We start from the raw sequence: 19,199 nt of genomic DNA on the forward strand, positions 1-19,199 counted from the left end.
AGGGTGGAATAAATTTAAAAAAATAAAATAAAATCTCTTTTCCTCATTTCAGCTCTTCAAATATTTAAGAACAGTTGTTGTTAGGTTTGAACAATGATACATGTATAACCAGTAGAACTGCTTGTCAGCTTCAGGAAGGGGGAGGAAAAAGCAGGAACTGGGGAGAGGATCATGAATCCTGTAACCATGGGAAAATATTCTAAATTCAAAAAGGGTGGGGGGAACCACAGTTGTTGTGTCCTCCCTTCCCCAAGGTCTTCTCTTCTATCAATTAACCCTTTCAAGAAAAGGAAATAAGAGCCAGGCCTGGAAACAGGAGGTCCTGGGTTCAGGTATGACCTTAGACACTTCCTAGCTGTGTGACCCTGGTCAAGTCACTTAACCCCATTGCCTAGCCCTTATCATTCTGCTGCTTTGGAACCAATACTTAGTATTGTTTCTAAGAGAAGATATGGGTTTTAAAAAAGGTGCAGGAAGAAAATACAATTAGCCTGCCAAGGTCTGCCCCAGTGGAAACTGTGCCAGCCCTCTGGGATCACCACTTCCATGTCTACATAGTTACTAGTCATCTCTTTAATAACCTTTTCTACAACTTTTATGGGAATCAAAGTAAAGCTTACTGACTAGTCTTCTACAAACTCCATTTTCTTCCCTTTTATAACAGCTGGAATATGGACCCTTCACCAGGGCTTCAGGACCTCTCCAACTCAGCAAGACAAAGTTCACTTGAAAATTAAACTTCAGTGTGGTTTCATAACTTATTAACTCTCAGGACAAATATTGCACACTTTTAAAAATGTAAATGGTGGACAACGGTTGTTTTTGTTATTGTTGCCTTTAGTGATCTGGTCTAAGAACTCCTTAGCTTTCCATCAAATCCTGCAGTGATCTGGCTGGTGTCCTGTTGAAGAAGTCCAAGCTGTATCTCACTGTTCCTCTCCCATTTCAGAAACAGGAAACAGGTTTGCTGTTTGTCTATCTGCTCCATGACTTAGATCACCAAAAGGTAGGAGACAGGAGAGGGGCAAAGTCTGGAAATTCCTCTCCCTTAGATCTTTCGAGCTCTGTGAGGGCTTCTCCTGGTGCTTCAGAGAATCCAAATTAAAACAAAACAAAACCAATTGTGGGAAGGAGGAGAAATGGCATTGCCAAGGAAAACTGATTTTTTCTTTCCCCCTGTAAACCTGAATGAGACAGGTAATAAGAAAAATCTCCCCCTCCATAACTGGTGCTCACATAGAGGAAGCCTGGAATTATAGAAAGGTCACTGTTAGAAAGATTATATATGTATCCCTTCCACAACATGGGGGTCAGGAGTGTAGGGCCCCCTGAGATCCAGAAAATCCATGTAAAATTTTTGTCCCTTCCTTCCCACCAGAGAAGTCTGAATTTTTTCTTTTCCTTTTATGGGATGTTTGCAGTACCTTATATGCATTTATGAGTTACTAAGCCTTTACACATATCCCTCCATTTCTAGCCCTTGGAGGTTGCTTGCTAGCTTTCACATTCTTTTTGCAAACTTTAACTTTTTACTTATTTTAACTTTTAAAAAGAAATTGTGCATATTAATGTGATTAAAAGATAAAATGTTGATATCATACAATATTCTATATATATTTTATGCATTTCTGAGTTCTAAACTTTTTCTGTGTCATCTGCTGGCCATCACATGTCATCTACAGCTTCTGCAAAACTTTCCCAAAGTTCCCACTAAATTTGTTATGATGATACACTATGTATCAAAGCCATGATGGGGAAAGTCATGATGGTGAAGGGATACCTCTAGAGTCAAAGAGTCTACTCTAATCTCAAGAACAAGGTTATGTGGAGCTACAGATCTGAAATTATTTTAATTTTATTCTATTTTAGAAATTATTATTATTTTATTTATTTTTCTTTTTTGTATGTTTTTATCAAAATTTTCTTTTTTCTTACATCACCATAGTGTCCCATGTGTCTTTCTCCCTTCCCTTCCCAGAGAACCATCCTGTGTAAAAAATAGCATTTTTTGAAGGGGGGGGGGAATCAACACATTAAATTGTGCTGATACATTAATTGATACCATTAAAAAGTCCGAAGAAGACTTATGAGAAAGAATGTTATCCACATCTAGAGAAAGAACTGTGGGAATAGAAATGCACAAGTAAAACATATGATTTATCACCTATATATAAGTGTATATGATTTGGGGGTTTGGTTTTAAAGGATTACTCTATTACAAAAATGAACAATATGGAAATAGGTTGTGAGTGATAATATGTATATAACCCCATGAAATTGCTTGTCAGCTCTAGGAAGGAGGAGAGTAGAGGGAAGGGAGAGAATGTGAATCATGTAACCATGGAAAACTATTTTTAAATAAATAAGTTCCAAGAAATATACTCCAAGAAAGTGGACCTCCACTTTCCCCAAGCAGTAGATTAGGGTGTCTTCTCATATCTCTTCATGTTAATGTTGGAATAGCCAAAGAGACTTGTAGTGTGGAATTTGCTCTATTTTTTTTTAATTAGGGCATATTACAATTGAAATTATCTCAAGAGGCTGATTTTGCAGTAAGAATATAAGTTTATTGACTATATCAGGTTTATTGGTTAGGTCAACATTGTAACTGATAAAGTGATATGGGTCTCCAGGGCTCTCTCGGGACCAGGGACAACATGAACTGGATCAGGCAGTCTAATAAATAGATTTTAGGGGGTTCATTATTAGGTCCCTCCCTTGATCATACCAAGACATCTTTAATTGGTGATTGCTAATTAAGAGGGGATCTATCAATCTACCCATCCTTCCTCATCCCCACTTCATGGGTAATGTATACACAGGAAAAGGACCCTAGTCTCCTTCATTCATTAACCAAATTCTGTTAAAAAAAAAAAAAGAACTAGACATCTTTTGTAATTCCCAAGGGCAAAGAAAATGCAAAAAGTAGCGGACTAGATAATATTTCTGACCAGATCCCAGGCACAAGAATACACAGTAACTCTCCCTAATACAAAGGAATACAGTATATGAAAACTAAATTCTCACAAACTCAATAGAAAACATTAGAAAAGAGAAAGAAAAAAAAAGGAGAAAGGGCCTAAGGAAGGGGCATATGCATATACCAAAATACAGTGCAGTCATTTTTCCCTCCCTGGCTGTGTTCCTTCTTTGGGACACAGAGTCACTTGGTGCCCTCATGAAAAATGTGATAGTTTTTTCTTTTTTCTTTTTCTTTTTAATAACCTCTTACATCTTTCTTGTCTTTGACTCAATACCAAGTATCAGTTCCATAGCAGAACAGTAAGGGCTAGGAAAATGGAATTAAGTGACTTGCTCAGGATCACACAGCTAAGAAATATCTAAGGCCATATTTGAACCCAGGACTTCCTTCTCCAAACTTGGCTCTCTATCCAATGAGCCACCTAGTTGACCTAATACTTTTATTCTTTAGATCAGCACACCAGTGTCACACAACACACACACACTCAATTAAATTTGTCCTTAGGGCTAGGATTCCTGTCATGGCTTTTCTTTAGACAAAAGTCCTGAGATCTTTCTCTTTGTCTCCAGAGTAAGAGTAGTCCTTGGATATAAGATACTGAAACTTATTCTTTTTTTTAAAACCTTACTCTCTGCCTTAGTAACAACTCTAATGTAGAAGGGCAAGGACTAGGTAAATAGAGTTAAGTGATTTGCCTGGGGTCACCCAAAGAGAAAGTATCTGAGGTCAGATTTGAACCCAGATCCTCCTGGCTCCAGGTCTGACTCTCTATCCACTGTGCTACCTAGGTACCCCTGAAAACTCACTCAACAGAGTGAAATGGAGAGTCCCTGGGTGGTCCTGCTTGATACATAGCTTCCATATAGTCAACGATTGGCCATTTGGTAAACTCCCTTTATAGATCTAATCCTTTCTTTTAAAAAAAAAGTATTTATTTCTTTGTCAGTTACATGTAGAAACAATTTTCGATAATTGTTTTCTGACATTTTAGAATTCCGTTTTCTTCCTTCTTCCCTTCCCTTCCTCCCCGAGAAGGTAAATCATCTGACATAGGTTAAAGCAGTACTTTCATGTATATATTTCCATATTGCTCATGCCATGAGAGGAGACATTTGTCCCACATACAATAAAAAAAACTCAGGAAGGAAATACAGTGGAAGATGGCATGCTTTCAGATCTAATCCTTTCAATGGTCTCCATCCCATTTGCTTTACCCAACTAGGGTCTTGAAAAATGTCCCTCAGTCCCTTTTATATGATGCCACCATCTTTTCTTTAGGATATGGGAGAGGAGGAAAAATAAGAGATTCCATAGATTCCATCCCAATGTACAAGAGCATTCTCATTGCTCCCTTAGTGAATTGTTTCTTCTTCGAGTCAACCAAGGGCAACTGAATGAGCCAAGCTCACATATACCTTTGTCTAAAGCCAAAATATCCATGGTCATAACTTTATATTGTGGTGATCCTGCTTTTGAAGGTTAGAGATCATGATAAAATGGAAAGACCATTCTACATGGAGTTAGGTTGAACTGGATTTCAATCTCAATAATACAGTCCATTGGGAAAAGAGCTGGATCTCTAGTCAGATAGTGTGTGTTCAAATCTGAGTTCTGCCCCTTATTGCCTTAAGCTCTTTGGGAACCAGAAGCTTCCTTCTCTATAAAATGAAGGGAACTAACATTTAGCAAGCACTTACTACCATGTGCCAAGCACAGTGCTAGGGATACAAAGTGGCTGGACCATAGTATTTATAGAGTTGAAGGACCTGAGAGGTCATTTAGTTCAGCAGCAGTTTTGCAGAACAGTGGATAGAGAGCAATGAGTTTGGAGTCAGAAATACCTGAGTTCAAATGCAGTCGCAGATATTTACTGGTTGTATGACTCTTGGCAAGTCATTTAAGCTCAGCTTGCTTCAGTTTCCTCAGCTATAAAATAGAGATAATAATAACACCTACCTCCAGGGTTGTTTTGAGGATCAAAAGAGATAATATTTATTTAAAAAATGCTTATCCCAGTGCCTGGCACATAGTAAGAACTATATAAATGTCTATTCTTTCCACTCCATATTCTTATTTTATCAAGGAGGAAACAGAGACCCAGACAGGTTGAATACTTTGCTTATTGTCATTGAGCCAGTATAGCAATCCATAAAGTCTCCCTTGGCTCCAGCTCCTAAATATTGCTTTTATCTATGTGTTAAATATTCTTTGTTACCGTTTGTCTTTAATTTTTCTATTCTTCTGACCTTGAATGTATTTGTTTCTCTGTGGCCCTGCTGAGTTTTGCAAAAGTCTCATATTTCCGCCACCATCAAGGCCCTTCATTCATAATTCTGTGGGTACACATTCTGTTATCAGGAAGTGGCTGATAAGAGTTTGACGAATTAACCCGTCAGGGATATTTGTTGTTTAATAAATATCTAAACCCTTGATCTAATGAAACTAGTATGGAAAGTATCCCACTAGAACATCACAGATTTTCTCTTCTTTGCTGTTTGTACAAGGATTATTTTTTTAAATCTAATCAGAACATACTTTGAAAAGGTTAAGAAAAATAAGAAAAAAGATACCCCTGGGAATTGCTTCCAACCAGATCCAACAAATATATTAATCTAATTTATTGTTCATGGGACTAGCTTCTTTTGCTCTCTTTTAACTCCTGGGTAAAGGCACTATTTAGGTGTTACCAGGGCAGCTGGGTGGCTCAGTGGATTGAGAGATGGGAGGTCCTAGGTTCAAATCTGGCCTCAGATACTTCCCAGTTGTGTGACCCTGGACAAGTCACTTAATCCCCATCGCCTAGCCTTTACCACTCTTCTACCTTGGAACCAATACACAATATTGATTCCAAGATGGAAGGTAGGGGTTATATTTTTAAAGAGGAGAGAAAATATTTAGCTGTTACATTATGCTTAAATTGTCTTCCAGTTCAGTTTCTATGTTGAATTATGTTGAAATATTTGGTGAATATATGTTGAATATGAATATGAAAACATGTTAAAATATATGTTGAAATGCTAAAATATGATTCATCAGAACAGACATGAAGACACTATTTAATTCTTGAACTCCCCAAACAATAGAAATGTCAGAGAGGGAAATGCCTGAAATAGTCAAGGATGGCAACCAGCAACAGAAAGACCAATAAGAGATCTCTTTCTAAATGTACACAAGAAGATAGGGATGAAGGCTAAAATCAGGCAGAAAACTGAGGCTGGGACAATATGGACAGAACTTTCTGGCAAACCACTTACAGAAGAATTGATTCTTTGGAGGGTTTGGTTTGGTTTTAAATTACACATTTGAAATTTACAAATTTTACAAATTTTAATTTTTGTTTTGTTTTAAATAACAAAGTGGGCGTGTGCATGCTAAGAGGAAAGAGAGGAAGAAGATAATGGGTTGAGTGTGATGTGCTCTGGTACAAGGACCAAGTTATCCCTATAGTCTTTTAGGAAAATAAAAATCTGAAAAGTAGGGGAAAGGATTTTTTAAAGGGATTATTGTTTTGGTGGAAGGAAGAGGAGCCAACAATGAATGTCCCTATGGGTGAAGAGAGATGTCGTATGAAGGGAGATGTGGACCTTGCATCAGATGTTATTTATGTAGATTTAATATGCGAAAAGACCATTCATTCTGTCTTGAGGAGTTGGATCTTTTGGGAGCTGCTAGTGCCTAGAGGAGCAAGAAGACAAGGATCCAGGATGGTAATTTTGAGGCAAGTGTGGAAGGAAGATGACCAAAGAAAGGGTAACAGTCAGTGGGCTGCATAACTGGTCACATTGGAAGAGGGTCCTGCCATGTTTTTTCCCTGTAGGAATTGGCATCTTTCTGGGCGCCATGGAAAGGGGGAAGCATGGAGCAAACTCTACAAAGCAAAGACAGAAACTACTTAAGCAATAAAGTCATTGATTCAGGATCTACAAACAAAAGACAAAATGGAGACAATAATGAAATCTTAAATAAGTGAGTCAAAGAACAAATAAGAGAAATACTCAATAATTATATGAAGGAAAATTACAATGAAACAACACGACAACACTTCTGGTATGCAGCAAAAGCAGTCATTGAGAGATAAATCACATCCCTACAAACAATAGCAAAAGAGAAAAAGAGATGATTAATGAACTGAATTTGCATTTTAAAAATTAGAAAATCATTAAACAAACCTAAAATCAGCACAGGAGAAAAGATATAAGAAACTAGAGAGAAAATAGATAAATTGAAAACAAAAAAAAACAGAAACGAAAAAACAAATAAAATTGATAGTTTTGCTAACCTGATTAAAAATAAGAAGGCAGAAAGTTAAATCAATAAAGTAGCAAATGAGAAAGATGAAATCATGGGAAAACCAAAAGAAATTTTTAAAAACTGATCAGGATATATATTATAAATAGTTATATGCTAAGAAAACAGAGAATGCAAAAAAGTCAAAGGAATATCTTCTAAATCATAAAATACTCAGTATCAGAAAACTAGATAGTGATCTTGAATAACTCAATCTCGGAAAAGGAAATTGAACTAGCTATAAAGGAACTACCAATGAAGAAACTCCTAGACCTGATGAATTCAAAGGAGAATTCTGTTAATCTTTTAAAGAATAGCAATTACCCATATTTCACAAATTATTGAGAAAGTACTCTACCAGAATCTTTTTATGAGATAAATATAGTCCTAATACCTAAAACAAAAAAAAGATAAAACTCAAAAGGAAAAAGATAGGGCAATATCATTAATGAATGTTGATTCAAAAAATTGAAAGATAATCCTATCAAACAGACTATAGTGATTTATCCAAGAAATCACTCATTATGACCAAGTTAGATTTATACCAGGGATGCAAGGATGGTTCAACATTAGGAAAATAATAATTACAATTTATGAATACAACTTATAAAATCAATATAATACAATCAATAAAATTTAAAAACCAAAACATTCAAAAGTATATAATAAACTCTATAGATCCAGAAAATGCCTGTGACAAAATGCAACATTCTCTGATGGAAAAAAACCCTCCAAAATATAAGCATAGAGGGACCTTTTGAAAAAAAACATTAAAAAATTTTACCTAAAACTGAAATTAAGTATCATGTGCAAGGGAAACCCTCTAGAACCTTTTCCATTAAAGATGGTAGTAAAGCAAGGATGTCCACTCTCCCAACTCTTATTTGAGATACTTATAAAATGTTAGCAAATGCAATAAGAGAAGAGGAAAAAATAAAGGTATAAGGATAGTTAACAGAAGATAAAACTATCTCTATTTGCTGATATAATGGCATACCTAGAATGGCATACTCAGGAATCAGCAAAGATACTAATTGAGACAATAGTTTCAATAAAGTTGTAGGCTCTAAAATTACCCCTCCAAATTCAACTGCATTTCAATGTAATAAATAACAAAATCTAAAAGCCACAATAGAAAGGGAAATCCTATGATTTATTCAGTTCCCATAAAAATCTCATTCTCTTAAAAATTATAAAGTGTATAAAATATCAATGGATTGATCTACTAAAGCAAACAAAAAAAACTTATATAGACTCAATTATGAAATGAACCTTAAAGAGATTAGTAACTTAAATAACTGGAGGAAAGGTCTGGGCTCATGATACTAGCCATGGCTAGTCCTAGCCAAAATAACAAAAATTAATTCTTCCAAAGTTAATGTATACTTTTAATGCTATGCCAATCAAATTACCAAAGAATATGTTATAGAACTTGATAAAATAATAGAATTCGTTTGGACAAACAAAAGATATAGAATATCAAGGGAAATTATGAAAAAGGTAGGGATGAAGGAGGAATCACTCTTTCAGACCTCAAATTACATTATATAGCAAGAAATCATCAAAACCATCTGGTTTTGGTTTAAAAAGAGGAAAATAGATCAATGGAAGGGATCAGACAAGAGAAAATCCGAAACAATGGAACTCAATAACCCAGCATGTAGAAAGTAAAAACATGGGGAAGGGGACCCTTATTTGACAAAAACTGCTGGAGAAGCTGGAAAGAAATCTGATAGAAATTAGGCTTAGACTAACATCTTATGCCATATTTGATAATACATTCTAAATGGAAGTGCAACTTAACTGTAAAGATCATGCTACACAAAAAAAATTAGAAAAAAAAGCAGATTGTATACTTCTTACAGCTAAAGGTAGGAGATGTATTCTTAACCAAAGAGACAAAGGCAATTATAAAACACAAAATATTTTAAGTTAACATAGATTAGCTAAAACCAAAAACTTCTGCACTGACAAAAATAAGACACATAAGAAAATAAGTGAAGCCATCAAACAGAGGGAGGGGGGTAAATCTTTGTATCAAATTTCTCTGATAATTATTTGGTATCTAAGATATATATAAGCAATTAGTAAATTTCTATATTAGACTAATTATCATTACCCAAAAGATAAGTGGTTAAATGATATAAGTAGTTCTCAAAGGAATTACAAAATATTAAAAAACTCATGAAAGAACACTCCAAATTGCTAGTAATAAGAGAAATGTAAAACAAAACAACCATGAGATTTCACTTCACACCCTGCAAATAGACAAAAATGACCCAAAATATCAGTATTCAATGTAGATGGAGTTGTGAAATAATAGACCCATAAATACATTGTCAGTGAAATAATAAAATGGTACAAATATTTTGAAAAGCGTTTGGAATTATGCAAATAGAATCACCAAAATATCCACACCCTTTGAACTAAAAACTCCATTGATAGACCTATCTCTAAAGGAAGCCATTGATAAAAAGAAATTCCCCATAAACACCAAAGTATTTATAGTAGTACTTTTTGCAATATCAGAGAAGTAGAAACAAAGTCATTGCCCATCAGTTGGGGAATGGCTAAACGAATTGGGGTCCAGGAATAAAATGGAGTATTATTATACTATAAGAAATACAATGATGCTGTTGATGATGATAATGATGATGATGATGATGATGATGATGATGATGATGATGATTCATTCTGTTTCAAAGATGACCAATGACATTATGGGGTGATGACTTGACTTGGATAAGAATTGGATTTAAGTGAGGCAGAGTTGCACAGAGTTGTCAGCTTCTATCTCTTTTCCACAGTCATGAGAGTCCAGTGACAAGACAAAAGACAGAATGACTGGCAATGTCCTAGGATGCAGGGAATGATATTTAAGCTTTTCATAGCACCTGTTTGAGCCATCTTCATAGTCTTTGAAACAAATTGTTCTTATCTTCCCATTCTCCCAGGAGATGTCTTCTCATATTTGAGGTAAATTTCTCCTGAAGTCACCGATGACTCTGAAGCCTGTCATTAAGTCTCTTCAGCCCAGTTTAATCCATATGTCAAGATGGTTTTTACCAGAGAATAGCTATTGTACATGCAAGAGCTTCTTAGAATCCCATGTGATGAACACAAAAAAGCCTAGAAAGATCTATGGGAATGGACACAGAGCCAAGAAAACAATATATGCAAAGACTACAACAATCAAAAGTGAATGTTAACAAAATTATAAAAAATCAGGCATAACCCAAATGAAAAATGTAATAGTGCATTCCTAACTTAACCCCTTCCTAAAGGCGGAAGCTTCAGAGGTATTTAAAATTGCATTTGTTTTCAGACTTTTTCAATGAATTGATCAGATATGCTGGTTTTTTCCTTGTAATTTTTTTGTCTTTAAAAATAACATTTGTTATATAGGATGATTCTTTGGGAAGAGGGTCAAGGGGGGGTGTTGGAGAAATCTATGAGAATATAAAAAAACCAAAGACATCAATAAAAACTTATAAAATTAAAAATAAAATAACATTTCAAGAGACATAGATTGTGAGCTGGACATCAGGAGAGTCCTTTGCTAAATTTTTAAGTAGACCAACCTTTGTTGGTCACTTGGGAATTTTTTTCTGGTCTAACACAAATTATCAAAGAGGAAAAATGCAAGCAGTCCCTCAGTTCTGTATAATCCCTTTCTACTTCTTCAGAGACTACAGCAAAATGATGAAAAAAGGTTATAGAGAGGGTCAAGGATCAAACAGTTATGTCATTATGCAACATTAAGCATTTTGCTATCAACTTAACTATTGCCCTTAATATGTATTTAATGACCTCACATTGACAAACTGTTGGAGGAAATGATCACATCTACATTACAATTCTCATTATAAATGAATACAGAAAGCAAAAAAAGTAGCAGCTCACTGAAAGGGCATCCGGGATGTTCTCCTTGGGAAATGATTAGAGGTCAGTAGAGTTGCTTTCATCATGTGCCGGAAGGCTGAAAGATAAATCTTTTGTGAAACATTTGATGCTCTCCAAGCTGAGTGATTTTCGTAACTGTAAAGAAACAAACCATGATAAATATTATTTCTTGTATGTCCTCATCCTGGTTGCAAAGAATGAAGAAATAGTGACATTCTCTGAAGATTTTCACAACTTTTCTACAAACTATGACATTGCACAATTCAAGGAGAAAATATTTACTATTATGTGCTGGGCACTGTACTCTGGGAATTCAGATAAAAACCCAAATGTTCATGACATCTTAAGGTACCTTCTACACTGTATTTTGGTCAGAAAGTAGCAACAAGTATGCAAGTAAGGAAATGGAAAATCTATCTTAATTAAAAAGAAATTTGGGGGGGGGGGATAGCTAGGTATCTCAGTGGATTGAGAGCCAGGCCTGGAGATGGGAGGTCCTAGGTTCAAATCTGGCTTCAGACACTTCCCAGCTGTGTGACCCTGGGCAAGTCACTTGACCCCCATTGCCTACCCTTACCACTCTTCTGCCTTGGATCCAATACACAGTATTAACTCCAAGACAGAAGGTAAAGGTTTAAAGAGAAAAAAAAAGAAAGAAATTTCAAAGGAGAATGTACTAACAGCAGGGGAAAGAGAAATTGAATCTGAGCTCACTAGTAGAGGGAACTAGGATCCTGAGAGGAGAATATGAGGAGGGAAAGGATTATAGGCTTGTGTGATTACTGAGGAAAGCACGTAGACCATTTTGACTAGATTGAAGGAGATTCATGAAATCATCCAGGAAAGACAGGCTAGAATCAGATTGTGAAAGGCTTTAGAAGCCAAGAAAAGAATTCTGTATTTTATTATTCTAAAGTAATGGGGGCAGGAGGAGGGAGAGAACAGCTAGGTGACTCAGTAGATTGAGAGTCAGGTCTAGTGGCTTCAAATATGACCTCTGAAACTTCCTAGCTGTACAACTCTGGGCAAGTCACTTAACCCCACTCCCCACCCCCATTACCTAGCCCTTACCACTCTTCAGCCTTGGAACCGATATACAGTATTGATTCAAATATGAAGGTAAGGGTTTTTAAAAATGGCAAAAGAGAGTTATTAAATCTTGTGGCACAGAGATGTTATATGGTCAGATCTGTGCTTTAGAAATATCAGTCAATCAATAATGTGGACAATGTATTGGAGATATTTTTGAGGCAGGAAGCTTACTTAAGAGGCTACTGCAATAATCCAGACACTTCAATGAGGGTGGTGAGAGAAGGGAACAGATGTGATGGGGTGGAGATAAAATCAGAGTCCATTTGTATACGTGAGGTAAAGGAAAATGAAAAGCCCAACATATCTTTAAAATTATAAACCTAGTTGATGACAAGGATAGTGATTCCCTGGAAAAAGGAAGTTGGGAAGGATTCAGTAATTTCATGCTCTGGGACTATTTCCTGATCTATAAAATTTGAAGGAGAGACTAGATGGTCTCTAAAACCTATTCCAGTTCTAAAATGAATTCTGGAAAGATGGTGGCTTAGACAAAGCCAATCTTAAAACCTCTGCACCCTTACACACCAAGATAGAAAACAATGAGCTTTGAGAAGAAAGAGGACCAAGTCTAACAATGGGACAGAGCAGGGGGAACCCTACTGCTGGACAGCTAAAGAGGTACACCAAGAAAACGGCTTGAATTCTTGAACTGTCAGGTCTGAGGGTATAGAAGGGGAATCCCAGGACGCCTCCCCCAAGTACTGTGTGAACAGGAAGGGAGAGGGTGTGTGGGGGGGAGTAGCTTAAAAGATTCTAAAGAAGAATAAGAGGGGAGAAAGAGAAGTACAATAAGGGAGGAGATTAGGGGAACTAATTAAAAACAAAACACTGATATAGAAGGAAATAGTGAAAGAAGAAATGACAGGACAAGGAGAGAGAATCAAAATGTCTGGGAATACACAGTTGATAATTATAACTCTAAATGTGAATGGGATGAACTCACCCATAAAACAGAAGCAAATAGCAGAGTGGATTAGAAACCAAAATCCTACCATATGTTGTCTACAAGAAACACACATGAGACAGTCAGACATACATAGAGTAAAAATGAAAAGATGGAGCAAAATCTATTTGGCTTCAAATGAGAAAAAGAAGGCAGGGGTGGCCATCATGATCTCTGACAGAGCCAAAGTAAAAATAGATTGGGTTAAAAGAGATAGGGAAGATAACTACATCCTAATATAAGGCAGTATAAAAAATGAAGAAATATCAGTACTCAACATGTATGCACCAAACAGTATAGCTTCCAAATTTCTAAAGGAGAAGCTAGTGGAGCTCAAGGAAGAAATAGATAGCAAAAATATACTAGTGGGGGACCTCAACCTTCCCCTATCAGATCTAGATGAATCAAACCAAAAAATAAATAAGAAAGAGATAAGAGAGGTGAATGAAACCCTAGAAAAAATTAGAGTTAATAAATATATGGAGAAAAATAAATAGGGAAAAAAAGGAATACACCTTCTTTTTTGTAGCACATGGAATATTCACAAAGATAGACCACGTAACATGGCAAACAAATGCAAAACAGCAGCAATAATAAATGCAACACTATCAGATCAAAATGCAATAAAAATAGTTATTAGTAAGAATACGTGGAGAGGCAAACCAAAAACTAATTGGAAATTAAATAATACAATTCTCCAAAATAATTTAGTGAAACAACAAATCATAGAAACAATTAATAATTTCATTGAAGACAATGACAATGATGAGACTTCTTACCAAAACATATGGGATACAACCAAAGCAGTTCTAAGGGGAAATATATATATCACTGAATTCATATATTAATAAATTAGGGATGGCAGAGGTTAATAAATTGGGCATACAACTTAAAAAAACTAGAAAATGAACAAATTAAAAATCCCCAGATGAAAACTAAATTAGAAATACTAAAAATCAAAAGAGAAATTAATAAAAACCAAAAGTAAACAAACTATTGAATTAATAAATAAGACTAGAAGCTGGTATTTTAAAAAAACTTTGTTTTGAAAAAAACAAAGTACTGGTAAATCTAATTTAAAAAAAGGAAAGAGGAAAACCAAATTAACAGTATCAGATGAGAAGGGAGACCTCACCTCTAATAAAGAGGAAATTAAGGTAATCATTAAAAACTATTTTGCCCAATTATATGGCAATAAATATAGCAATCTAGGTGATGTGGATGAATATTTGCAAAAATATAAATTGCCTAGATTAACAGCAGAAGAAATAGAATACTTAAATAATCCAATATCAGAAAAAGAAATTGAACAAGCCATCAAAGAACTCTCTAAGAAAAAATCACCAGGGCCTGATAGATTCACAAGTGAATTCTATCAAACATTCAAAGAACAACTAATCTCAATACTATACAAATTATTTGATATAATAAGCAAAGAAGGAGTCCTACCAAATTCCTTTTATGACACACATATGGTACTGATCCCAAAGCCAAGTAGATCAAAAACAGAGAAAGAAAACTACAGACCAATCTCCCTAATGAACATAGATACAAAAATCTTAAATAAAATACTAGCAAAAAGATACCAGCAAGTAATCAAGAGGGTTATCCATCATGATTAGGTGGGATTTATACCAGGAATGCAAGGATGGTTCAACATTAGAAAAACCATCCACATAATTGACTATATCAACAAGCTAACAAACAAAAATCACATGATTATCTCAATAGATGCTGGAAAAGCCTTTGACAAAATACAACATCCATTCCTATTGAAAACACTAAAAAGCATAGGAATAGAAGGACCTTTCCTAAAAATAATAAACAGTATATATCTAAAAGCATCAACAAGCATCATATACAATGGGGATAAATTAGAAGCTTCCCAATAAGATCAGGAGTGAAACAAGGATGCCCGTTATAACCTCCATTATTTAACATTGTACTAGAAACATTAGCAGTAGCAATTAGAGAAGAAAAAGAAATTGAAGGTATTAAAATAGGCAATGAGGAAACCAAGCTATCACTTTTTGCAGATGATATGATGGTCTACTTAAAAAATTCTAGGGAATCAACTATAAAGCTAGTAGAAATAATCAACAACTTTAGCAAAGTTGCAGGATACAAAATAAATGCACATAAATCATCAGCATTTCTATATATTTCCAACACATCGCAGCAGCAAGAGTGAGAAAGAGAAACACCATTTAAAATCACCCTAGACAATATAAAATACTTAGGAATCTACCTACCAAAATAAACACAGGAATCATATGAATACAACTACAAAACACTTTCCAAAAAATTAAAATTAGATCTAAACAATTGGAAAAACATTGATTGCTCATTCTACCCAAATTAATTTACTTATTTAGTGCCATACCTATTAAACTACCCAAAAACTTTTTTACTGAATTAGAAAAAACTATAACATGTTCATTTGGAAGAACAAAAGACCAAGAATATCAAGGGAAATAATGAAAAAAAACATGAAGGAAGGTGGCCTAGCAGTACTAGATATTAAACTGTACTATAAAGCAGCAGTCATCAAAACAATATGGTACTGGCCAAGAGGAGGATCAGTGGAATAGACTTGGGGTAAGTGACGTCAGCAAGACAGTCTGATAAACCCAAAGAGCCAAACTTTTGGGACAAAAATCCACTATTTGATAAAAAACTGCTGGAAAAATTGGAAAACAATATGGGAGAGATTAGGTTTAGATCAACATCTCACACCCTATACCAAGGGAAATTCAGAATGGGTGAATGACCTGAATATAAAGAAGGAAACTATAAGTAAATTAGGTGAACACAGAATAGTATACTTGTCAGATCTCTGTGAAAGGAAAGATTTTAAAACCAAGCAAGAGTTAGAATAAATCACAAAATGTAAAATAAATAATTTTGATTTCATTAAATTAAAAAGGTTTTTACAAACAAAAACAATGCAACCAAAATCAGAAGGGAATCTTTACAACAAAAAACTCTGACAGAGGCCTAATTACTCAAATATACAAGGAGCTAAATCAATTGTATAAAAAATCAAGCCATTCCCCAATTGATAAATGGGCAAGGGACGTGAATAGGCAATTTTCAGATAAAGAAATCAAAAGTATCAATAAGCACATGATAAAGTGTTCTAAATCTCTAATAATTAGAGAAATGCAAATCAAAACAACTCTGAGGTACCACGTCACACCTAGCAGATTGGCTAAAATGATAGCAGGGGAGAGTAATGAATGCTGGAGGGGATGTGGCAAAATTGGGACATTAATGCATTGCTGGTGGAGATGTGAACTGATTCAACCATTCTGGTTGGCAATTTGGAACTATGCCCAAAGAGCTCTAAAAGACTGCTTGCCCTAATAATAGATAAAAAGACTTGTACAAAAATATTTATAGCTGCGCTTTTTGTGGTAGCAAAAAACTGGAAAGCGAGGGTATACCCTTCAATTGGGAAATTGCTGAACAAATTGTGGTATATGCTGGTGATGGAATACTATTGTGCTCAAAGTAATAATGAACTGGAGAAATTCCATGTGAACTGGAAAGACCTCTAGGAATTCATGCAGAGTGAAAGGAGCAGAACCAGAAGAACATTGTACACTATGGTAAAATCGAATATAATGGACTTCTGTACCAGCAGCAATGCAATGATCCAGGACAATTCTGAGGGATTTATGGAAAAGAATGCTACCCAAATTCAGAGGAAGAACTACAGGAGTGGAAACACAGAAGAAAAACAACTGCTTGAACACATGGGTTGATGCGAACATGATTGGGGATATAGACTCGAAAAGACCACACCAATGCAACTATCAATAATATGAAAATAGGTCTTGATAGATGACATATGTTAAAGCCAGTGGAAATGGGTGTCAGCAGTGGGGGGGGGGGGGTGAGTGAGAGGTGGAGGGGAAAGTAAGAATAAGAATCATGTAACCATGGAAAATTTTTCTAAAAAATTTAAAAAATGAAAAATGAAAAAATAAATAAAATCTATTCGAGATTTAAATCCTGTGATATGGTCACAATTGGCCATGGACATGTGAAGTTATCATTGACCAGTTAGAGCAAAAATTGGCATAAATTTTAATTAGATAATAAAAATGAAATGGCAGTACTGTGAGAGATTATGAAAGATATATAATATATAAATCATATTTATATATATATTTATTTTTAATATTAATTTTATCTTGTTGTTAATATTAATATAAATATTAATTTATATAAAATTAAATATATAAATTTACATATATAAAATATATAAATTAAAATAAAAATTAAAAAATTTTACCATTTCATTTGTGTGGGGGAAAGTTAGTGATTCATTTTCAAAAATACTAAAAGATACTATTCTTTTTCTTATCTAGATATTTAGTGACTGTCACCTACCATATTTAAATTTCTATAGACATCAGTGACTTTCTAGACTTATGGCAGTTTAATTTGAGGGGAAGCTAGATGCTTTAGCATTTTCACAGGTCTCCTTATTAATAGTTCACATTTATATAGTATTTTAACACAGCTAGGTTTCACAATGGGTAGAGTGATATATTTGAAGTCAGGAAGACTCCTTTTCCTGATTTCAGATCTGGCCTCAGACACTTAGTAGCTCTGTGACCCAGATCAAGTTGCTTAACTCTGCCTCAGTTTCTTCATCTGTAAAATAAACTGGAGAAGGAAATGGCAAACCACTCTAGTTGTTTTGCCAAGAAAACCACAAATGAGTCACAAAGATTCACTCACAATGGAAAATCACTGAACAACCACAACATAAACTGAGGATGAATTAAAACTTGGGGAGGAGGAGGACAGCATAGTTCTTTCTGTTTTAGTAGACTAGATTTAACTGTGCCTTCTATCATTCATTGCTTACTCCTTTAATTTTGGGATTCCCTGTGGGATAAGTGCTACAACAGCAGAAGCCATCATCTTCTTTTGTTCTACTTTTAATTTATTTGTTTGTTCCATTAAAATATCTAGTTAATCATGTTGTTTTGTGTTATGGTTATCTGTATGACAGATTTACTGACATGATTATGAGCTTCACAAGGTCAGGAATCAAACTTTAGCTAAGTTTTATATCTTTCTCAGGACACACATAACTTTTAGTGTGATGCATACTCCCAAGGGGTAAATATAGTTTCATTTTTGTCTTTGTATTCCAGAACTTAGCACAATGCTTTAAAAATAATTGCTTACTACATTTTTAAACCCTTACCTTCCATCTTAGAATCAATATTAAGTATTGGTTTAGGAAGATTAAAATTAATACACAATAACTCTAAGTGTTATATTGTATAAGATTTATTAATAATCACTTGAAGTAAAGGAATAAAAAAGTAATTATCTAACAAAATAAAACCATGTAACCAAGCTTTTCTACCTGCTCAAAAACCCACATCCATAGCTGCCACCACAGGAAGAGAAGAGAGTGAGAGGCGGAACTTCACAGAATTTATATTCTGCCTATGTCAGCATGTAAGGACAGGAGGAGAGTGGGGTGCTGGGAAATGGAGTCCTAGAGTACAAAACTCTAGTTACACAGTTCCAAGGCAGAAGAGCAGTAAGGGCTAGGGAATGAGGGATAAGTGACTTGCCCAGGGTGACAGAGCTAGGAAGAGGTCAGATTTGAACCCAGGACATCCCATCACTAGACGTGGCTCTCAATCCATTGAGTCACCCCCTTAATCCATTTTTTAAACCCTTACCTTCTGTCTTAGAGTCAATACTGTCTATTGGCTCCAAGGCAGAAGAGTGGTAAGGGCTAGGCAATGGGGGTTAAGTGACTTGCCCAAGGTCACACAGCTGAGAGGTGTCTGAGGCCAGATTTGAACCTAGGACCTCCCACCTCCAGGCCTGGCTTTCAATCCACTGGGCTACCCAGCTGCCCCTCCCTTAATACATTTTTTTTAGATTTTTTAAACATTTATTAATAATCATTTTTAACATGGTTACATGATTCATGCTCCTACTTTTCCCTTC

At 35.1% G+C, this 19,199-nt stretch overlaps 1 protein-coding gene across 1 annotated transcript in view; it reads left to right on the forward strand.

Annotated features, from left to right (window-relative positions):
* Nucleotides 1-942: 942 nt before the first annotated feature.
* Nucleotides 943-19,199, forward strand: part of HAO2 (hydroxyacid oxidase 2) — a 45,012-nt gene continuing 26,755 nt past the window's right edge. Inside the window, exon 1 of the mRNA XM_044672515.1 lies at nt 943-1,006. The gene's annotated coding sequence lies outside the window, so the exon portion shown is untranslated. The remainder of the gene's footprint in view (nt 1,007-19,199) is intronic.

This window comes from Gracilinanus agilis, chromosome 4, assembly GCF_016433145.1.
Source record: "Gracilinanus agilis isolate LMUSP501 chromosome 4, AgileGrace, whole genome shotgun sequence".
NCBI lineage: Eukaryota > Metazoa > Chordata > Mammalia > Didelphimorphia > Didelphidae > Gracilinanus > Gracilinanus agilis.